This window comes from Egretta garzetta, unplaced genomic scaffold (genome assembly GCF_000687185.1).
Source record: "Egretta garzetta isolate BGI_Z169 unplaced genomic scaffold, ASM68718v1 scaffold289, whole genome shotgun sequence".
Taxonomy (NCBI): Eukaryota; Metazoa; Chordata; class Aves; order Pelecaniformes; family Ardeidae; genus Egretta; species Egretta garzetta.
Window position 1 is genome coordinate 1,914,335 of NW_009260801.1, and position 24,891 is coordinate 1,939,225.

At 36.4% G+C, this 24,891-nt stretch overlaps 1 protein-coding gene across 1 annotated transcript in view; it reads right to left on the reverse strand.

Moving 5' to 3' along the window:
• ROBO1 (roundabout guidance receptor 1) overlaps positions 1 to 24,891 on the reverse strand; it is a 659,248-nt gene that overhangs the window by 254,692 nt on the left and 379,665 nt on the right. The gene's annotated exons all lie outside the window — the stretch shown is intronic.

Consider the following 24,891-nt stretch of genomic DNA (forward strand, 5'->3'; position numbering starts at 1 on the left):
TATGCAGAATTATGTAATGTAATTACCATATGTTTCCTGAGCATATTCAGCAGCATGTAAAAAGGATCGTATACAAGTTAATCATAGAGCTATCAATACTCTATGTCTCACCAACTGCTAAGTTAACTTCTCAGCTCCAGTAGCGTGTCTCCCTGCATGTGCCCCCGCCACCCATGCCAGAGTTAATACTTGAATGTCAAAGATACAGCTCTGCTTCAACTTCAAAACAGCGGCTTTTGCAACTCCAACTACATTTAACCACAATAGCCCATTAAACAATGGTTATAATCCTTCACTGCGCTCAGCAATCGGATTATTATAAATGGACAAAAAACCACCACAGATAAAAAATAAATGACTTTCTACATCAATTTTTACAGAAATTAGGGAAAGCCTCAAGCTCTTTTACACATAGGAACTTCTTTCAAGAGCAGAAAAATTAAGCTGACCGTTAAAAATTTTATGTTCTTTCACAGGTTTCATATATATGTTTATTCCCTATAGAATAGTCTAGTATTTTACCCAAAATCCTATAGCAGGATGTGACTATATTATACTAAACATAAATACTGTAAACACAATTTTATTCTGTTAGCTAGTACATTAAATGAGCAAGTTTTTAACAGTTCAAACAAACTCTCTTTCTAGAACATGGCCACATAAACAAACAAATTATCTTTAGTTTAGGCACTTTGAAAGAATAAATCTTCTATGCAGTCAAAATTTTATTGCTTCAGTCTGATTAGGCTATTGTTTCAAGTAACCAGAACCACCTGTGTAATCCAGGCAAGAAACAGCAGTTTCTACCAGATGTCATTACTTAAGACTAATAGATCAGGTAAAAATAATGAACATCAATAGATGGAATTTTAAAAGTTCAGTTGATCCTTAGGTTCAAGTCAAACAAGAAAAAATAATTATAAGCAGAAATATTGTACAGAAGACAGAAGTCACAAAAAGATGACAGAATCTGGAGGAATAGGGGTTTTTTTGTACCCTTACCAAATATGTAATTACAGTCTGGCAGCAATATGCCATAGCCCTGCATGCTACCCCGACAGGGAGATGCGATTACCATCTTCAGCTGCTTATTCACACTTCTTTACCAAAAACTATCCTCTCCGATAAAGATCTGTTTAAATACATTAGCCTAAATATAGGTTAAGTAACAGCCAGCATACAGCCTTTCCCTAACACAGTTTTGTCAAAATAATTCTGTAGAGTTTAAATAACATAATTTAATTCAGGTTTTCTCAAAACAGATCATCTTGACAGTGGCTTCACATGCAGTTATGCTGCATCTGAGTGGGCTCACTCAGTAATAACGGTAGGGGAGGACAGAAGCAAACAGCTGGGACCAAAACCTCTTCACTGGGCTTAACTGTAACCAGAAGAGCACATCTAACCTCATTTGACAGAAAAGTGGTTAAGTGTCACCCCAGCCAACTCCCCACCTCTGTGGGGTCGCATGCACAGAGGAAAGGGATGAGGTTTTCCTCCCAGTCCCCACTTTCTGAGCCACACAGCAACTAGAGCAATCGTCTGCCCTGGATAACAAAGTCTAGTACTTCAGTAGCTGGGATCTGGAGTAAATCCCACAGTCTTGGAATTTCTTTCCCCATGCACACTGCTCTTCTGCATTTCCAGATGTAAAAAGAAAAAAAAATCAAAACAAAACAAACAAACAAAAAAACCCCTTTTCTTTCTTTTTCAGAAGACTTCCAAAGAAAGAGTAAGCATCTAAAAAGGAATAGTCTTTTTCTGTTGTGGTTCTTTTTTGAACCTACATAATGTCTCAAGTATTTAATTACCTATTATATTACACAAGTATTATATGGATCACACCAGGTTTGACATCCTACAGTGCTGTGATTGAGATACAGTGATTCAGACCAGCAGCAGGCTAGAACCAGTCCCTTACTGGTAGATTTTCTCTGCAGTCTTAACTCTGTAAACAGACATCCAGGCTGAGCTGTCTCACATAAAACTAATAGAACTTTCACATAAAACTAATACTAAAAAAAACGCATCCAAACTATATTCAGGTTATTTACACTAGGCAGAGACAAACGCATTCATATTAACATCTATGTTGTTGTCTTCTCATTCACAACCATGTCTGCCAATGTGCCTAGTAAAGCAGTAAACTCCGTGGCTGTGGGCTCCATTTCCCCTGTAAAACCACAAGACACAAATCGCTTATCCTGCCGTGAACAAAATGAGTTGTGGCAGAGCATCGCAAGACCTGCAACAATGAGGTGGTTCAGTCTGTGTCTGAACTGAAAAATCCAGGAGACACAACCCAAGCAGTGAACAGCTTTGGACATGCCCGTGCCTCAGTTCAGACCATTAGCTCAGTGATCAAGCACCACTCACTGCAAACTGGTGGGAAGAAGCTTAAGGACAAAGCCCAAGTTCAATATCCAAAGAGACTCAGCCACTGGCGCTTGCTATCTCTGCCTGGGAAAGTGTCTGCAAAAAGCAATTCTAAGAAGTACAACACATCCACTCCCTGCAGCTTATTCATCTCTTCCCACCCTCTTTCTGTATGTTTAGTCCTAGGCTACGTTGTAAGCTCTTTTGATCCTATGAATGCTGGATTTCTTTCTCTGGTCAGTATAAAAAAAGAGGGAAAAACCTAAGCATTCTTAACACTTTCCTGACATGGTCAGTATCTTTGCCTATAAATTCTGATTTTACAGAAAGACATGTTAATAAAACCCTATTCTAGGAAAAAAAAAAATATTAATGCATTAGAAGAAAGTTAGCCACACAATGATTTATATTTTCTTACTGGAGAATTTCCTTACAGATAGGAAAAATAATGGAGTTATATGGAAGCAATAAAGTAAATAAAAGTAAGCCAACCAAAGATGTTACGACCAGGATGAAGTAGGCTAATTTCTCCTTGCAATATGTGCTTTTTGGAACTCCAGGAAAGATTATAAAGCTTTTTTTTGTAAAGATTCATAGAAAATTTCATGGAATGACATTTAATACAAAAAAAAAAAAATAACACACCATTTTTGTTTGAGTTCCTTTAATCAAGTTTTTTTTCCCTGTTGCCTGGAATAACATAGGCAGAAAAAAAAGAATTTTTTAAGTGGTTTATACTTTCCTCAAAGAATATTTCAAAGAAATAAAATAAAGTTCTTGATTAAGAATGTCTATATTTGTAGTGACTTTTATTTAATTAACAGAAGAGGTAAAGTAAGCTCACATTGCATTTACCAGAATTTTCATTTTCTCCCACACAACTGTGTATACAAAAAAATCCACTAACAAAAATCTGTGAGAGTACAACTTTTAAAAGATCTGTTCTGGATTGATATCAACTTTCCTCAGTGCATCTCTTGCCTTCACTCCCACGTGAGAAAGTAGCAAAGTGAGTGATGAGCAACAGCTAGAAGAGATGCTTCATTGCATCAGGTTTATGACGACTTGAAGTCTATGCCTTTCCCCTATAAATACATAGTTTAGCATTGACATTATTTTGAACTCCTTCCATATGATTAAAAGCTATCAAGCTTTGAGGAGGGGGGTTGGAATAGACGTTCTCCAGAAGAACCTCCAACCACAATGATTCTGAGGCTGGTTTAGAAACAACACTCTACTGAATTTCTATCTTCGAATACTATTTTAGTAGAAGTATTTCCAGGTTTATTTTCTATTAAAACTTTAATTATTCAACTATTATTAAATGAACCTTGCAGCAGAAGACCTTTATGCACACTAGATAACAGAATATTCCACTATGTTCACAAAGGCAATGAACACGCAAGGCCACTTCACACAGACTAACAAATCATCTCCTCTATACAGTTGTACAACCACTCTCTGTGAAAGCCTCAGCAAGAGCATTTGCTTATTTCAAATATAAAACACATGCATTTGACATACTCTTTAAGTAAAATTTATGATTAATTTCATTTTTATTGTAGTTTCTGTGTTTTTTAAAAGGGACTAACAAATTGCTGGCTGTACACAAAAACTGATGTACCCTCAAGGAGTACCTCTGAACTTAAAAGTCTGAAATGGTATAATCAAGGAAGACCCTCTTCCACAAGAGACTGTATTTTTCCTCCTGAGAACATCAGGCATCTCAAAAACACCAAAAAAGTTAGGACTTGCTGGGGTTTTTTGTTCTCTTAAAGTTTATTTTTACCTAAAATTAATGGCTGCAAATTAAGAGAAAAGGGAAATATTACTTTAGAACATCAACATCATCTGTCATGTTTCTTAACTTGAAATTCCTGCTCAAACTCATAAGCCCTAATATTACAGCATCTTGAAAAAATTAATATAAAACTCTACTGGATCTTTCACCCTAACATCTACTATCAGCATCATTTCACTTAGAAGAAATCTTGTATATTTTAATACGATTCAGTGTCCTTACAGTGGGGAAATAAAGGTAACCAACACAATGCATATCTTTGTAGTCCAGGAGTCTTTTTCCTTTACCTTCCAAATTGCAAGCACCCAGATTATAAGGAAGTAAAAAACATTATTAAAATGTACCATTTCTAGAAATTCACTACATCGACAATCTGCTGTGTTACACTGGGTTACAATTCCAACCTGAATTTTGCAGGGCTTTAATTTAAAGGACAATTACAGTATTTTCAAGTAGGGATTTTTCCGTCATGAGTGTATGTAACCAAATAACATTTTCCTGAAGAAAAAAAAATCAAAAAGAAGCTTGAAAGTTATCCACAGGAAATAATGCATTTCTTTTTTAACCAACTACACTGCTTTTGCACATTGATCAGACTTGCTGTACTTTTGCAAACACAGAACAAATTTCTACAATATACCCATCCAAATATTTCCAAATTAAATCAGTTTCCTACTTCAGGCTTATTGTTGTGTTGCTACTTCACAGTTACTGGAACTACAACTTTTGATCTAAAGGTAATAAACAATAAAAGGACAGAGGGAAACACTAAAAGGCAAATCTGAATTCTACCCACAACAAGAATATCAAAGGCTTCATTAAACTTTTCCAGTTACCTGGGTTTCAGCACAGCTCATCTAAAACAGGAACCACTTTACTTGTAAACTAAAATGGTTTTCTGTCTTCTAGAGTTGTTACCAATTCCAGTGGGGAAAACTTAGCCATGGACTGTACACATGAATCACATAAACACCTATTATTCTTTAATTCTGAAACTTAGTTCTTGTTTCTACCAATTTTAGAAAAGATTTTACTTGGAATGAAATCTGAAAAGTCATGAAAATATTTTACTTAAATCTCCTTTATATTCTACAATAAGCAACATTATGATGTCAATCTGTCAAGCTCAGTAAAGCTGCCCTAGCAGAATGGCTAACCTGCCTCAAATACTTGTCAATAAAGACTCAGCTGGCACTTTTTCCTCAAAGTACTCAATAAAGCGCTGCCTTTGTTGTACAGAACTTCTAAACGAAGGTATATGGCCATAGGTCTATTTAAATACATATTCTACTGAGGCCAGGGTAGAAAAGCTATACTAGTTCAGGGCCACAAAGCACATTATTTAAAGTCTGGAATACAGTGTGGCTCCCTGGCCTCAATATACTCTGACATAACTCCTTTAAAAAACTGTTTGGTTTTTTGTTTCTTTCAGGCCAGTTCCACCCTTGCAAGTACTGCCTATTATAAAACCCGAAGATACAGTACAGACTTCATTGGTACAGCCAGTCCTGAAAACTAAAAGCAAGTTGTGTTACTTTTTAAATAGGTAATAATACACTCCAATATTTCATATTATTTTTAAATACTGATGAATTTGTCACTTTTAAAGACAGCAAGGACAAATGGTATTATGATATTATTGGCTTTACAGAAAAAACTTAAAAGACGTCATCTAAGGTTTAAAATGCGGTAACTGCTGATGTACCTTCATACGTGCAAATGTTTGGCATACTGAATGTTAAGGTTGTACATATAAGTCTAATTCTTCTTCAATGAGGGAAAAAGAACACTTCAAAGATTTATGATTGGTGGTGTAAATATTGGGGGTATAAATTTATTTATACAAATTCACGTTTGTACCAGTGGTTCACAAATCAAAGAACAGGCCAGTGCTGACCACCCTGAAAACACAGAAAGTAACAAGGATGCTTTTACTATCCATCTAAAATGAAAAAAAAAAAAAAAAAAAAAAATCTCTATTACTGAACTTGTTAAATGCTGACTGATGCTATCAAAAATGACACTGAACTTGACAAAGTCAAGTAAAACAACCGAGCAACGCATTTCCAGCAGGTGTATCTGCTGCTTAAGGAAACTGCCTGTCAACATGCCAGGCAATAGAGATGGTTATGGCCCACCCAGAACAACAAACAGATCTGATACAATACTACCTCTGTAATTAGCATTAGCCTAATGACATATGCTATGAAGAAACATGCAACAGTTTGATTGAACTTTTGTGTAGACACAGCATTTGTCTTAGTTAATTTCTTTTTATTTCCTTTGCAAATATTCCAGATTAAACTAAGACCTAGTTTGTAGCCCTTGTAACAGCCTATTTACACAGACTAATTTAATATAGATCATTTAATGGAGAGAGAAACCTCAGTTTGGGGAAGAAAAATCTGTAATGAAAGAAAAATAGCAAATGAAAGTGACTTTAAGGACACACGAGTTTCTAGAGATAACTAGGCCTTCAGAAGACGAATGAAAAATAGTAGTAGCAATAAAGATTAACAGCTCTTTTACTGGAAGCATGCCCAAGGCTGAGGAAAAAGCTGTGTACAGAATTCCATGGATAAAAGGCAACTATTCCTCAAATCATTAAAATAAATTAAAATCTTTCACATTAGCATTTCCCAGCCTTAATTAAAGGGAAAAACAAACAAACAAAACAGTGTATTTCTGTTCCTGCCTACCAGAAAGTAAGCAAATAATTGAAAAGCTTTCTCCCGTTAAAAAGCACTTTCTCTCCACTCACTAACAGAAGAGCACGTCTGTATCACCAAAAGACTGCACACAAGTCAGCTTTGTCCTCAACTACGGCCTTTTTGTACTTCACCTTGAACCAGAACCAGATACGATGAACACAAAGATTCCCTGCCTCTAAAATTTTTCTAAACTTAAGTGGTTAAGGGATAGCCAGAGGAGATTCTTCATATTACATCTCCTCCAAAATCTTCCTGTGTATTACAATCTATCTAGAACTGCAGGGATTTGGCCTCTGCTCCACTAATGAACAAATTCAGGTGCCTACAATCACACTATGAAGCCAATTTTCACCAGGATATACACAGATACTGGTGCTGGTACATAAATGGCTAAAGAGATAACGAAATGTTTCACTGATAAATAGAAAATTGAGTATTTCCAAGACAAGCTGCAAATCCTAGATGAGAACAGAAGCCTGAAAAATATGTCCCAGTCACAAGACATAAAATAATTATGAAAAAAAAATCTAATTAAAAAAATCCCTTGTAAACAAAATCTCTTCAACCTTCACTAGAATGAAAGGCCCTTACGATCTCCACATGCTACCATCATATTTATCACCAGTTCTAATTATAAACCGTATTGCAGAGAGTTTTATTGGCTAACAAGTCTTATTTCACAGTGCCAGCAATCCTTACCATAGAATAAAGCTGCAAGAGAAACAATAATGCTCTGCTAGGAACCTCTTACTGTGAATTAGTTTGAAATTATTGTGACTACTACTTTTCTAAAAAAAATGGCAAAGTATGCTCAAGAAGGCATTTGTACATTTTGACTGTCTTAACAATCATCACTGAAGTAGCATGCTTAATAATATTTAGAAAAAAGTTTACTACTTTACCAAAAGAAATCATCCTACCTTATATTTTATTGCTGTCACAAAGAAACAATTACCTTCCCATCACCATAAAGCTTACTTTTCCCCACCATAACAAAAAACAACATCTGCCAGCACTAACTTTATTTCTATCCATAAAAAGGGTAAGGGCTTTCAGACGGTATTTTCCAAAGTATTTTGGATAAAATCCTCTTTCATAAAGAGTAATTCTTTCCCTCTAATTAGTGGTAGTACAGCACTAGTCCTTCCTGATTTCACTGTAGAAAGTCTCTTGTTTCCAAGCACACCTTGAACTTCCTCAAGAAGGTGAAATCTGTATTTCCCAGTCAGTGCCTTAAAAAAGTACAACTGCAAAGCCTGCTGTAACTTTTTATAGTGGCCATATTACTTCCTTTAAACATGATACAGTAAATCTAAGATACAAAAATAAAATGCACAGGCTCATAAAAGATCTTTATTGCATGCAGTAATTGAAAATATATTTCGTATTTTATTTTTTAAGGTAGAGTTTCTCTGTGTATTACATTAATAGAGCTTTGAACAGGATGCCCAAATAAATTTGTGCAGAATTTTTATTTCAAGTGATATATATATATATATGGAACCTGTATCATACACGTGCCTGTTTAATTAAACAAACATTTATAAACAAGATGCTAGCACACTTTATTTAGAAGATCCACAGAAGAAATGCAGGGTAGGTAATCTAAAGTTAAAGTGTTTATCATTTAAAACAATTCAATCTATATGAACACTGGCATGCTTTAAGGTCCGTTCAATTGATTTGTTTCCGCAATTAAAAAAAAGCAGTGTAACTTGACACTCTGCTATGCTTGTAGAATAGCCTACCTGTGATTATTTATTCCCGCTATGCATATGTATTTCAGATATGCTTTCTACCCATCAACCAGAAGAGTCTCCAATATGTTTACAGTAGGAACAATCATATACAAATAATCATCAGACCCTAGCCACAGTAAGCAGTATGTCTCAACACATCACCTCAGCCAAAGTAATACCCTTCAAGGGAAGTAATTTTTATTTCTCAAAATAATTTAAAGAGAAAGGCAAAAACTCAAATGATTAAGGTCAGGAATAAAGACATCATTACTCTTAATTTACCTTCCTGTGCTTCAGGTCTCAGCCACAATACAATGCTGAACGTGGGGCCAACACCACATAGTGGTGGGAACAATCCCCCATTTGCCTTCAAAAGGAAGAAGTTACTGAATTCCAGAGAGGCCATCAACACAGTTTAAAAGAATATGTCTTTGGAAATAGCAGATGAACAAAAGTTTACCTAGCTTGGACAGATCCACTAACAACAGCTTGCTTGGTTAGTCACGGGTAACGATGCTATTTCCAAGCCAGAGCTGCCCGTCCAAGCCAACCCTGGGAGAGTCGTTCCCTCCCTGAACCCTCCCATGGCAGCACCTGCCCCAAGGAGCCTGTGCCCAAGGGCTCCCAAAGTCCCATTTCTACACTCTGAAGTACATCAAAAGCCTGAGGTCCAGAAAAGAAGACAAAGGACAGCTCATTAAGGACTAAAACTGCAGGTGCAACACGTAGCATTACCAGAAAACAGATATACTTTTAAGAGCCCCCAGAAACAGGGGATGTGGGAGGAAGGGGAGGAGGCATGGAGCTCTGAGGGCCTGGCACCTTCTGCCACTGGGCAGGGCACTTCACTTTCCTACACAAGTCCAAGCTGGCAGATCTAATGCAGTGGAGTGCCCACTGGCAGAGGTGGCTGAGGAATAAAAGATTTCTTTTCTATGTACTTTGTGTGCCATGTTTTACCTACTGATTCACTTTGTAGGCACAAAACTGTTTTGTCTTTCTTCAATGCTGTAACTGTGGTCAGGATAGTAGGCATAGATATAGCTTCTTAGAGACAGAATCCCTGCATCTACTTTCATGTAAATATAGTACTAATTAGAACTTCTATACATTATGACTTGACTTGTAGCCTCAAGTTACCTCTGAACATTTACTTCAATTAAATTGTACTTGGTTGAGCAGGAGTCTCGCATGTAGCAAGCTTTTCAAATTTGGAACAACTTGTGCAACTGTTTTCTGAGCCTGTTACAACTTTCCAATGCCCTTTTTCATGTCTGTGTGTGGACTCAGCATCCCAATAATGGTCTCACCAATGATTCACCTGTACTTCACCTCCCAACTCTTATTTCCCAGCATAACTTGGAAAAACATTGTTAAACTATCTAATGTGATTCCAAGTCCTTTTCAGCATCACTCCCTTATAGACTATGGTCCCATAACGCAAAACTTCTGAACATACACCTTTTGGGTTTGGAGGTATGATGGGGCATTTGAATGCAAGCACGTATACTTACCAAACCAATCAGTCCAAATATGGAGAGTGGACTTAGCTTTACTACTACTTGTTTCTCCGCCAACATTTGTTTTGCATCCAAATCCTGCAAGTTGTGACATGATTATTGGGTAAATCCATTTTGAGCCATGTACTTCTACTTCAGTGACTCTGCATATATCTATTAACTTAGCGATTTTGTGTGTTTGCTTAGAGGAAATGGTCACTGCTTGATTCTTTCTATAAACTAGTCAGATATTCTAAAGAAAAGTACATCGGTTTTTCACCATTAGTTTACACTGCTCTTCTGTGGACAAACTCTCCTCATGCTCATCTAATCCCCTATGAAGACTGATTTAAATCAGGTTTCTTTTTTGTCATAATTGAAGTCAGGAAAAGAATAAACTTACCTTCTTCTTTCCAGTAACAAAATATTTAAATGATGACAGCATACTGAAGGAGCAAAACCAGGGACTGTGACTCCTAATTACTGCCTCCATTTCCTACCCTCTTAACTTTGAAGCTCTGCATCTATTCCATGACATAGAGCAGAAATATGCATGAGTTGTGATTCTCCCTCTAGAACAGGGAAAACTAATTGACAGCCTGAAGGCTGAATCCAGCCCTGCAAGACAATTGTACTTGGGTCCCACGATGGCCCAGAGCAAGACTGCACATCATGCTTAGACTGCACTAAACAATTTGCTTAACCCACAGGAGAGCAGGAAAGAAAGAAAAGGGAGTGAGGAGAAGTAGGGAGTGGGAGTAACAAAAGAGTGTGGGTGATGGCTGATGGGCTAAAAATGGAAGTATAACCATTCCAGCACTTTCCCACCTTCCTGAGTTGCCTCTATGGAGAGCAGTTAGTGCAGAGCAGAGCCAGAACAGGCTGAGTCCTTCATAGGATCTGCCCTGAAATGGGCTAAACCAGAGGGGTTGCTTTCTGCTGCAGTGACTTGGACAACCATACCAGGCTCCAGGGTCCACGTGCCTTTTGTAACAGGCTTTTAAGAGGTAGCTTTGCTAGATCTGCTAGGTAATTAGTGTAGGTGGGGAATGAACCACTGCCTCAAGAACCCCTACAAACAAAGGAGAGGAAGGCAGCACCATTCCTGCAGGGGACCTACAATCTCTCCAAAGGGAGGTCACACTGCTGGAGCAGATAGTCTGGATGTTACTGGTCTGGACACAAAGTCCTCTTCTTCGCATCCACTATGTATTAAAGTAAGGGGGCTGAATAGGTTTTACAGGCTTTTCCCAAGCGCAGATTAAATTAAAATCAATGACACTCATCTACTTCTGCAGGAGCAGTCCCGAGTCCAGCAGGAACATGCGTGTCCCCATACCAGGCTCTCCAACAGCTCCTATAGCATCTACATATATTATTAGGGTTTCTCTTTTGGACCTTTCTCTCTCTGGACAATGGAGGGCTAAATATACAATCATCTTGATATATTCATCTGATCCATGAGCAGCTGGGAGGGGCAGGGGAAAGATGGCCCATAACCATAGGGAATCAGCAACCCAGGAATAAATCCATAGACAGAAAAAAATCAAAAATTACGAGTTAGAGAACTAAATTTATATCCCAGCACCACACAAAAGGGATAATTTTTGGAACATTTCAAAGGACTTCCAAAGTTATTTGCAATTAATGCTAAAAATAGCTATGAAACATTTCAAACAATCCTTAAAGCAGAGTGATGAAGAACAGTGTTGTGAGGAACAAATGTAACTGAGCAGAATTTCCCAATCTCTCCACGGCTGATAGACATGTTTGCGACCCTCTGAGACCAGGATTTAATTTCTTCCTGCCTTAGTTTTTCTGTCTAGAGAACAGCAATAGTAGGACCTCCTTCCTTCCCAAGTACGAGTACATTTCAACATTTATAAAATGCTTTTAAAAACTTGATTTGAAATACCTACACAAAAACAGAGGAGCATCGACTTTTCAGGGTACTTTTGCAAAAGATTTTCTTTCTTCTGTACAAGGACAATATTTACTAAAATTAGCTGGCCTTTATGATTTTTTTTTTCCCCTTTTTGGAAAATAATGTGACTATTTTTTTTTGTTTAAAAACCTAATTGCTGCAGTTAGAATGTTAAGATGAAGTTATTTCCAATGTCTACCATTATACTTTTTATTAACATTAAAGGATGGTTCAGCCCATTAATAGTGAAAAAGCTACATATTGAGGATATTTTGATTATTTTTATTTTGCTAGCTTATTCCATGGTGGAAGTTTTGAATATTTCATTGTCTGCTTCTTCAACGATTCATATATGACTAGTACAACTTTACAAGAAAAAAAAATGCTAACATATCAAATATCTTGCAAAAAATGCTACTTGACGCCTGTTTATGAAAGGACAGTCCTTTCCACTCTATTTTAATGTATGTTTATTCAGAAAGTGGTACACAGGTAAGATTTCATTTATTCTGAAGAAAAATTGATCAGTTAATAAATCAAACCCACAGTTATTAGAAAGAGTAGTCCAGAAAATGAGTTTTTTATAAAACATCTTCGTAAAGTCACACTATCAGTGGAGCCTTTCCCGTTTTACAACCTCACCACAGACTACACCAAAGAACTAATTCCACTAATAAAACTGGAGCCAAACAAATTATCTTCAGATAAAGATGTCTACAAGAGAGACTCGCTAGTGTCTGATGAAAAATTTAAGAGCAGCATGGTATTCAAGGAATCCGCTTAATTATTGCCATCTTACTCTTGTGGCATTTTTAGTCTACGTATTCTGTATACTTTAGGATGAAAAAAAAAAAGAAATTTTTTTTTGGCATCAGAGAAAAAACGGCAGGTTTTTACTAAATACTCTATCTGTAGTATAAATTGTTGAGTAAGGATAAGGCACTGAGCTGAATACCAGACATCTAACACTAACAATTTCTGCCAGTAAAGCATTTACTAATAGGAACTGAGGAACAAAAGCAACCAAGAATGCCTTTGCATCTGGAAATGGTTACAGAAACCAAAATGGTAACTGTGTATAAAGTAGCAGAGTCAGATATCCTGAAGATTTTTTTGTTAAGAATATGGGTTAGTAAAATTATTTTACACTTTGGTCTTTTTTTTTGTTAATTGGAATACTTTAAGTTGTAAATTAATAAAGATATAATTTTAGTGGGGTTTTTTTCACTTTATTATGAACTTTTGGAACTGAATTATAGCAGGCATATAGGCAAAATATTAAATTTTAGTCAATCCAGCTCTAGCATACAGCTCCCCTCCAATCTCTTTTGATAGCACAGAAGCACAAAGAAGCCCAGTTTAGAGAGTCCACATGTGTTTAATCTTTGATTAATTGAACAAAACTAAGCGCCTCCAGACATATTTCTTTTAATCACAGGAAAGATATCTTTTCAGTTGCTTTGCTAGTAGGAGAGAGTCAGCAGATGTCTGCCTGGTCTAAAGGGAATTTCTCTTTCTCTGGAGAAAACAGTTTAAATAGGAGAGGAACAGCCATATGCTGACTCTGCACTGCTTAACAGATGACGTAGAGAAGCATCTACTACCGCAGGGAGTGGAACAGGGCAGTTTTCAAATTAAATTTCTTTCAAATTCAAAGCGATCAGCTGAAATCAATTTGCATACAGGATGCAAGTCAAGTCAGACAGTTCTCATCAAAACAGCTCACAAAGATGCAAATCTGTCTTTGTCAGCAATATGATTTTTAAGAAAAGTTTTAATGTGATGACAGTAAAAAGAAAGAAAATCAGTTTCTTCACAATTTTAAATACAGCTGATACTTTTGTTTTCTTGGAAATGATGACTGAAAATAATAATAAAATATCTCATCGATATGAAGTATTTGCCAAAAGTTCTAAATTCATACAGAAAAGGGTATTGACACAATGCAAATTTATCTCCAAATTTAGCTCAGGAGCAAGACCTTCAGTACTTCAGAAAAATATGTTTTAAAATGTAGAATTGGAGAAAAAAAGCATCAGAACGAACAATGCATGAGAATTACTATCCAGCATTTTATTTGTCTGACTTTATTCCTTTGCCTATAGCCCTATGTCCCATATTATTAGGGTTTACATTTCCTAGATGATAATAACAGGAATGACCTCCTTCACTTCATCTAGTTCTACCAAGACATTGTGGGGTGGGGGGTAGCAGAGGGTGTGGAGATCAGAGACTAAAGCAGAAACTGGGGAAAAAAAATATATGAGACATCTGTCAGTTGAAAACCACATATAAAAACTCCCTTGGACCAGAGGAATCTCGCTAACCAGGAAAAAAAAGAAAAAAAAAAAAAAAAAAAAAAAAAAAAAAATTGAAAAAAAAAAAAAAAAGAAAAAAAAGAAGAACGCGCCAACACAAAAAAAAAAAAAAAAAAAAAAAAAAAAAAAAAAAAAAAAAGAGGAGACAGCCAATGGCCCAAATTCATTTGATAACTTCCACCAAGGAGTTCCCTCTGAACTCTGCTCAAGGCTTCATCTTTCAGAGCCCATGGGCCATACAGGCTTGAGATATACCAAACAGCATGTTGCCTAACACCGTGGGGAGTACGCAGCAGAGACTGAAAACAGACTGTGTTATCAAAACCTCTGTTTCCTTCTTCATATAATTAGGATGCCTGCCTTTGTTGGTATTTATACGTGACATTAACAGTCTGAATTGTCTTCTGGATAGCAACAGCAAAACTAAGGAGAGCTTTGGTATCAATTCACTATGTTGGTTGGATTTAGGAAAATGACTTACACATCTATCTCAGGCTCATGTTTGGAAGGTAGGGCCCTTAAAACTTGAACAATTTTAATTGAATTATTTTTTTCTCCAAAATTAATGACCTATGAGTCTAAATCTGCAAGGCATAGGTTCCACCTTGTTTTGAGAATCTTCTCCAGTTTTGGTTCAATGTTTCAGATAATCTTTTACCCACCAGAGTCACCATTCCATAGAAAGACTACCACCACATTCTTTGATTTATGAACATGCTGAGCTGCACAGCAATTTCTGGCAAGACTACAAAACACGTAATTTGCTTGATCATCCATCCCAGCACGGTCACCATAACATTCTAAATTACTTACTCATCAGCTTAAGAATAATCATTATAGTCACAGTATCATAACTGATCAAGAACTCTGTTGGCTAAAGGCAACCTAAAATCCTCCGTTCCACATAGCGTCTGGCAAGACACAAATATATAAGAACAGCTTTCTTGGGTCGGACAAACTGCTCATGTAGCCCATTATTTTGCCCTGATCTTGGCAGGAGTAGATAATTGCATTGAATGGGAATCTTTTATTTACATGCTCTGTTTTCACAGTAGTTTTACGTAAGTCTCATGTATCAGCATCTAGAAAAAGCTTTAATTTGTTCTATCGCTATTGTTATCCACTAACAAGAACACTGACCTGTGAACTGTTTTGAGTACAGAATTAGCTATAATGCTCAAATATGTTGACACACATCCTCAATAAAAGTCCTCTTAGTCTGCCTCCAAAATATATTGAATCTTAGCACTTCAGATCTAGTATGAAATATACAAACAGTATAGGCTTCAAAACATCTCCATGGAACAACCAAAATCCTAAAACACCAGTCTCGCAACTGTAGACTATACAACCTTCAGATCTCTCAGAATTACTCTTACATATTCCCAATTACATACAAGTTATATTTTAGATAACACACGTAACAGTTTTCCTTTAAGAATGGACTTAGATATAACTACAAAATGAAGTTCTACCATATCAGACTGTGTCAGGAAGCATATTTAAGTTACCACATTCCCAGTCAAGCTTTGTTGTTTTGGTTTTCTGTTGTTTTTTTCTGTTTTAAATCTGCACATCATTTTATTTCTCAATGCATAAATTAACCTCATAACCCTCTCTACAGCATGAACATCCAGTAGTTCTGATAAGGTACATTCCTTATTTTATTCATTTATTTAATGATTACAGGCAAGACTGAATCAAAACTTCACCAAGCAACACTAAAAAAAGTTACTTTTTTGTCTCCCCCACTGCTGACGCAAGGGTGGACATTTGCCTGAAGAAACCTAGTCTCTGAAGAAAATGATAAATGAAAAACTCAAGAGAAAGACCTTCTGGAGTATCTTAAAACCAACTGCATACCTGAGACAAAAACCATCCACAACTTTTATGAAACTTTGCCAAATAAAATTGTAACCAACTTGTTTGTTATACACAGGCTTTTGTTACACCTTACTGCAAAGTACTACATACAGCATGCAAGTGCAGCAAATCAGCTCTTTCTAGTATCACAGGATCACAGAATGTTTTGGGTTGGAAGGGACCCCTAGAGGCCATCTAGTCCAACCCCCCTGCAGTGAGCAGGGACACCGCTAACTAGATCAGGTTGCTCAGAGCCCCATCCAACCCGGCCTTGAATGTTTCCAGGGATGGGGCCTCCACTACTTCTCTGGGCAACCCATTCCAGTGTTTCACCACCCTCATTGTAAAGAATTTCTTCCTTATATCTAGTCTAAACCTACCCTGGTTTAGCTTAAAACCATTACCCCTTGTCCTGTCACAGCTGTCCCTGCTAAAAAGATTTTCCCCGTATGTATGCAGAGTATGAATCTCTGCACCAGCGTACTCTGAAACCTATCATCCATCCTCAGCAGCCTACAAAGAATTTACTGTGGCATGTTCACTGCTGCTGACAAAGTTTAGAAAGAGACTCCAGCACCTACGGTGGAAGTAAAAAGCAATACAAATATAACATAAAATAAATAAGCCCTGCTTTTGACTTGGCATGAATGCATGTTTTTCCAAGTGAGTCCCCAGGCAACCAACTAAATCTTAGCTATCTTCACTATAGGAGTGTTTGGTTTGGATCCCATATAACAGATTTGGTCTCAAACAATCAACACAGAGGTAACACCTTTAAAACCAAAGAAGCCTTAGTTTATGTGAACTTTGTAAACATAAATTCTTTATATCATCACTGGAATGAAACCATTTTAAATACATTAATACTTTTAGAAGAAATGCAGCTTGAGTTACTGTATATCAAACTAATTACAATTCCTTCTGATATGTTTATCAAGCACTAAATGGAAGCTGCAGCATGCATGTGTCTACTGGCCCACTGCAAAGAGGACACAGAGCAACCAAAGTGTTCATGAGTTAAAATAGAGTTAACAAGCCTTTTAGTGAAGTGGCAGTACAGATCGTGGCTCTAGTAGCAACATTCCACCAACAAGTGAGGAGGGCTGCCCTCCCCAAGATAAAGGCAGAAAAGATCACACTAAAGTAACATAAGAAACACCGAAATGTAGTCAACAAAAGTTGAGGGAATTTTTTCCCTGATCTGATGAGGTATGAGCGGTAAAACAGCATGCAAATGAATAAAGTCATTAAAACCATTTTAGCACAGCTTTTAACAACAAATTTCTTAAAGATTTTGTTAGTAATAAATGTGAAAAAATAGTAAATGAGGTAGCTGTTGGAAGCACAGAAAATGTAATGGCACTAGCCAATACATACCTCTGTTAAGCATACTCTCATAGATCTGTTGATCATGACAGCAAATAAACAAAACTGTTGTTCTGAGGTTCACCCAATGCTACAATGATAAGGCCTGGTAGGACAATATACTGCCAACAATATTAGTTCCAATCTTCAATGAAGAAAATAACAAATGGTTTGGTTGAAAAAGGGCATATTTTTCTCTGAGGCAATGGGTGCCTCAAACTTTGGAAATTCTGATACGTATCCAAATTATTCTTCGTCACGCAACTGAAAAAGGGAGTAACCTGTTGTTTGCCTGATTCTCTTAACACACCAGTGACTGCACACAAGGTATAATTTAAAACACAGAGCATTTCTAAAAATTTTGACAGCATTGCATAACTTGAAGCTAACAATACAAACAATATCTTGCACAATTAATGGACAGAAAGAATTCTGCAGCTAATTGAACAGTTCATTCTGCATAACACAGGGAAATGATGTAAAGTCATCACTGATCTTTACATTCTGTAGCAACTGTTTCTTCATCTGCCAAAGGAGTTTCAGAACAACAAGGGATATTTCATTTTACCATTTTACCATGTCATTTTACCAACAATAATTAATGAGGCTGCTGATGAAACCATCCTCTTCACAGCATGGTTAACTCTGTTTCTTGTAACCCAAAGGATCTTGAAGTGTTTTTAACCATAAGACAGCTACGCTGACTGTATGCCATTTTTATTGTTTTTAAATAATTCCTTGGTTATAAATATACCTCTTCTCTAAAAACTCATTATGACATGGCAAGGGATGAGGGGAAAGAGGAGGAAATAAGTCTAATTCAGTGGGAAATATCAGGTTTTGTATCTCTACTTCATTAAATAAAACCATCTTAAAGTAATTCAGCCACCTTCTCTGAAATTTGACATGGGCCATGTGTGAATTGCTTGCATGAAGGTAAGTTCTGTTCATAAAGAATACGAACACAGAGGCAACATCATTGCCTTCACATGTCTGGACAGTTCAATTTAAAGACAATCTAAAATTATGGCTTATTTCCACCCAGTAGAGGAAATCACCCCAGTAATTTTTGTTCTCATTTGGAATCTCCTGATTTTTTTTTTTTTTCCTGTTTGCATCATACAATGAGTTCAGACTGAAATTCTTTAGATGTGTCACTATTTCATTTTTAAACCATGTATTAGGATATTCATGGAAGGCTGTTAGAACAGCCATGGAAGGCTCTTGGAAGACCAATTTTTCCATCCCTGAACTAGGAATACAGTGGTTATAATAATATGATTAAACCTGAGTACCATAGGAGCCATAATTATTTAAGCAATTCCATTTGCTGCAGTGCTGGATTTCTGTGCACCCTCACTCCCCGATCTCTTTTTGTGTTTGGTTGATTCATACTAGAATTTGAAGATGTAGAGAGTAGAAATATCTATATAAAATAAGAACATAAACCCTCTCTATTTTGTTACAGAGGTTTAATGGGACAAAGAAATTCCTTATCTTTCACCCTACTTTCACCTTTTTTTTATAGGTGAAGGTAAATGCAACCGGGTAAGCCGCCTTTCAAATACTGGAGCTTTGTAAAGCATCTGCTATTCTCATTAGGTCTAACTCAATATGGGCAACATCATTTTCATCTAAAGAAAAAAAATAGAAAGAAAAAAGTACAAGGTTCACTTCTCAAGCTTTCAGAGATCCAATAGCACTATGCTTAAGAGAGAGAACGCAGTGCATGCAAACACACACACACTAGCATCTAGAAATATGACAGTAAGTTTCAAAGAAGTTATTTTTTTTAGCTTCTCTACATTTTCTCATGCACTCTCAAGTCTCACAAGGACAACTAGTTTTCCTAGCAGTGACATTTAGTGGGATTTCCTAGTAATATTAATAAATTACTTCAGTTCCACAGTTACCGGGGAGTTGGTTAGTAAAGGACATGGAGTATCTGAAGAGTAAAAATAAGGCTCCACGCATCTTTAAAAATTAGGTGGGGAATTAAAGAACTACATTAACATCCGCGCTCTCAATGTTCTTCAACTGACTGTAATGGCAGAGGAAAGTAATATGCACAAACTTATAAAAGTAGCTAAAATAACTGTTCTTGCTTTCCTCAAGCAGAGATAACTACATTATAAAAAGCAGCAAATTTGCATGCAACTTTGACCTCATTCCAGAAGATTTCTCCTAAAATATGCTTCAGAGGCAGTTTATAGTAATCCAGGCTTACTATGCAGCTGCAACAAGCAGTCAGGTCCAAGGTAAACCCACCACTGATAAATGGAAGGTTTTAAGAAGCATTAGCAACAGCACTGCTATTAAAACATTCTACACCTCAAGCAACTTTTGTTAATGCCATTGCTTGTGGTAAGCAATGGTATAGCTTCACTTTTTTTTTTTTTTTGATATGTTCGTAGGAACTTAACAAGATCCTTGTCTTTGTTATTATGCATGTAAGCATTTGAATTAAGTCACTTATCAGCAAGACATTAACATCTCCGGTAACAAAAGTCTGCAAATTTGCCCATCAATTGGCTTAAAACATTGATGCTGTACAATGGCAGTCAGGAGAGCAAGTTTGCTACTGTAGCCTAACACGATACAGATTGAACATATGATGAAAACAATACACAAAGAAATATGACTTTTCATTGTGAGAAGGATATTACTGTTTTAGAACCACTGAACAGAGCTGTTAACTCAACTTTCATATCAACCCTGTGCTATGTAAGGTTTTTTGATTGTTTGTTTTTGAAGTCACAGCATAGTAAGTCTATGACTGGGCTATTCCTGGGATTTGATGTAGAAAGTATTTGGAGTATTGTCCATTGTAAATTGAAAACAAGTATGAGCAAACTTTCATACACAACAGCTTGTTTAGCGTAAAATATCCTGTTAATGAGGTTAGAGGTAGCATACATGCCTATATCATTTACAAATACTTTTGCAAAGGCATTGCTCTTGAGAAGCAAATCCGTATATCAATGGAAAATAGAAACATTGTGATAAAGGTTACCCTAGAACTTTCATGGCAAAAGTGAAATAACTTTCTCCCATAGAAATATGATTTGAATTAAAGATTCATGAAGCCACTGACCAGCAAACATAACTAACTTCATTTGCATTTGATTTTTCTTAGCATCCTCAAAAACTTTAGAGTGGAAAAAGAAAGATGAATATATCCCTGCAACTATTGCTGCCACTCTTGATATAGGTAGACTTCTACATAATGCTTCATATAAGAGGCACCCACAAGATCCAGAGACAGAATTTTCCACAAAAAAGAATAACTGGAGGAAAACAGAAGAAAACAAATTAAACACTGAATCAAACTATCACACACCAATAACTGAATTTGGTCTTGATCAGGTGCATCCGTTCACCAGACAATCCTGAGAAATTCAAGCACATGAAGCAGCTGCAGCCACCTTCCAACCCACTAATCGGTAACTGCACTTTTCCAAAACTTCCACTTCTCTACTGCAAAAAATGACTTTTGTTTCCCAGCTGTTTATGTGACAGCCAAAACAGTCTCCAGCCCTTACTCTGAGGATCAAGCATGGTTCCATTTTGTGCTCCCACCTGTAAAAGCTGACATTTATAGAGAGAATTACCCAGTTTCGTTTTGACAGGGACATGCCCTTTTTCACGTTCTTTAGGACCTTTCACCACCGGAGAACGTGTCTCTGGTAGGCAGAAATCTGAAACCAGTTACATTCCTCAAAAACAAAACACAAAGCTAATTTAAGTAGGTCTCCAGTGATCAAAAGGCTGAGTTCAGGAAGTCAAGAAGAAGCAGGCAAATGGACTTGTAGCAGCTAAAGTCTGAAGGATGACTGCAGACTGTTATCTGATTATCCCATCGCACACCCTTTCTGGGCTACCCTACAGAAATGTCATTCTACTACAGATTACGTTTAAACACCTACACCGAGTCTCCATTTCAGAAATTTTGTGGGAGTAAGGTTCCAAATAAAGACGAAACCAGTCAACTAAAAAAAAACCAAAAAACAACAAAACCACAAATTAAACAGGAGTTGCATCTCTTTTATTTAATTGACTTGTAATTCAGCTTTCTGCTGAGTTCCTATTCATGCAAATTTATATTCTTCCCATTTATAAAGATCTTACCGATCTAAATGATACAAAAAAAAGTCATGTAATATTAAATTACAATGCTATTTTGCACAGAGCCGTGTAGCTTAGAATAGTTTTACTAGTGTAAAGTGTCTGAGAGATTTTAATTCTTGAAATATCAAGTGGCTAGCTATCTGTTTTGGGAAAGTTACAGTCTCTGAAACATAATCAAACAGAATACAGTCAGTGGGGGTTCAAGTACTCGTTTCATAGATTTAAAAAAGATACCACTCCTCACCAGCCAGAAGGATCATTTTGTTTTTAAGGTATTTTGCGGGTAGGGGTGGGACACTGTTTCAAGGAAATAGCCACAGAAACAGCAGGAAATAGAGCTGCAAAAGAAGTTTTTATGTACATAAAATAGCATTATGGAGAAGATGCAACAAATCCCCAATGCTATGAGTAGAGAGATAGGATCTTCAAACATTTTGGAAGGGCCACAAGAGGCAGAGATCGCATAAGAAAGAAACTTAATTCAATTTGCTCATAGTAAATGGTATTTAGATCATGTTTAATACTGCCATGACTGAGATAGATAGATACATATCAGTGGAAGAAAATGCAACACTTTAATCTTTGGATTAAATGGCATACACACCTCAGTCAAGCCAACAAAGAAAGGTTGATGAACAGAAAGGAACAAAGCAGAGGGAAAACTCTCTCTGCAATTTTATGATTTATGATTTTAGTCTCTCCCCTACTGCGGCTATCACATCTGAAGCTATTTTTTTATATTCTTAAAATACACACTATTTAAGAAGCTTTTAATATATTGCACTTTTGAAGTTTCTGTAAATTTGAAATCCCTCTACATTTCCTTCTTTGCAACTGTGGAATCTATGCACAATGTACTCAAGAAACATGTCCACCTAATGACACAGGCAACAAATTTCTCATGGACTTTCTCAAAGATGAGCACTGGAACTACTTAAAAAAATGTGCATGAAGGAATAACAGACATGAAAATTTATTTTTAATATTAACCTGAATCTGAAGTCAAATCTACACATCAATTGAACAGTAAGGGAACATCATCCAATTGAAGTTGTTACTGTAAGAGGTGATAGAAGAAAATACTATGATAAATTCCCTCTCACGTTACGAAACAAACTGGTTCAAACAGGAGCTGCTTCTTCCTGCGAGAGCTAGGTGTTATAATGCCAAAAAAATGCTTCTGCTTTCTATGTTTCCCAAAAGTTTTTTGGTTAAACTTACAGCATCAAAGCATATAACCAGACGAATATTCTAAATGATCTTCTGTACTTTGTAAATGGAAACCAAATAACAGCAATTTTACTGTGTAACCATACGAAAATTAAACATAAGGATTTCTTAAACAGCAACTGTATATGACTACATGTATACAAATGTAAATGCTGTGGTGCTCAAAACAGGTGTACTGAGAAGCTAATCAAAACAGTTTGCTGATTTTCAGTAATCCACTGTGAACGCTGCTACAGTTCATAATGACGACAGCATTACAGCTATAATGCACAGACTTTGAATTTAATGCAAATTTATTCCACCAGCCTTCAACTCCCTCCTTGTTCCTCATCTCTTCCGTGCTATTTAAAGTGGTTTGGTGCTTTTGCACTGTCACATCACTACCTTTTCTAGTAAAACCATAATCTTTTCTGTTAAAATTCTTTGTCTACAATCTGCTGGTATACAATTAACTGTATACCATTATACCTACAAATCTTATTTCCAAATACAATTTTCTGACACTAGCCCTTGATATGAGAGTAATTTTGAGCTGGATTAACAATTTAATGCTATACTATTGTTAGGTGGTGTACATTTGAACCCCTTTAAGAAGATGCTCATCTTTTGGTTTTTGTCTTGAGTGTTGGCAGAGGCTCTTAAAAACATTTGTGGCTCTATCAATATTTTGCATTCAGACCCTGCCAGTTAAGACTCTACTGTAATCACATGAAGATGATTTGAGGCAGGGGTGACAAACACATTTAGCAACTACATACCAGTTGAATTGATGTATGCCATAGTGTACCAACCACTGAAGTCTACCTCATGTTTCTAGATTCTGATGAAAAATTGTGGAAGACTACATGCATTTCAAACATTACTTCAAGGTACATCACAAACCAAAAGAACATGAAATAAGCATAACTGTCCACGCTGCTTTGTTGCATGGACAGAACATTAAAACTCATTCTAAGAATCAATGAGCAGTGCTGTAAAGTAAACAAACATCAATTAAATAGAAATCGAAATCTCAAACACTAACACCAACTCAAAACTACACCTCCAAGATACTCAATATAACATTTGGGAGTAACCAGTCAACAGATAATTTAAACAGGTTATGCATTTACTGGATAAGCATGCTTTCAGCTAGCCACACACTAATTACTTTTATCACTAAAAGCAGTAACAAAGCATTGTCACAGATCTTAATCATGTGTATTTACTGTATTATATGTGATGCTAGAGATCCTTCTGGTAAAGAATGATGAAAGTCCTTGGGATTTTCTGTGAAGGTGAGCAAGACTGGACAAAGTGCTCAAGAAAATGCACAGATTTGGTTTATTTCCCCTGCTTTCTGTGAAAGTTATGAAAATCTAGCCCTTCTAAAATTATACACCAATGTTGGCATTTATTTAACTTGTCTAAAAGTTAGAAGCCTTGTCAGAACTAGTTAACAACATGAATTGTTTAGTCAGAGAGATAAATGTTTTCAGAGAGCAACTCGCCCAGTTCTGTGCTAGCTCCTTAACATGACACCAGATTATTTGCTACAGATTACAGAGGAAGCCTATAAAAGCAACTTAAAATAGATACCTAAATCGTGAATTGCAAGGTTTCCTCTCATACTTCAGTATATTGATTGATATTTTTTGACCTACACTTGTCCCTCCACATGAATGCTTAAAACCCTTTCATGTACACTCTCTTCCTTTAAAATAAGTAGAGTTTAAAGGGTATACAGGAAGAGATAAGCATTACAAAGTGATGTGAACATACTTGACTGCTCCTTCCGTTGGCCCAATACTTAGAACTAGAGAGATAATTTGTGGGCCACTTGTTTTAGAGGGAAAAAAAAAGTGTTTCTAAATCTGCTATTATTTTTTCTAGTATTTAGTTGTGTAACAACAACTACAAACATACCCTATTAGATCAAATTTTGGCTATCCTGCCTC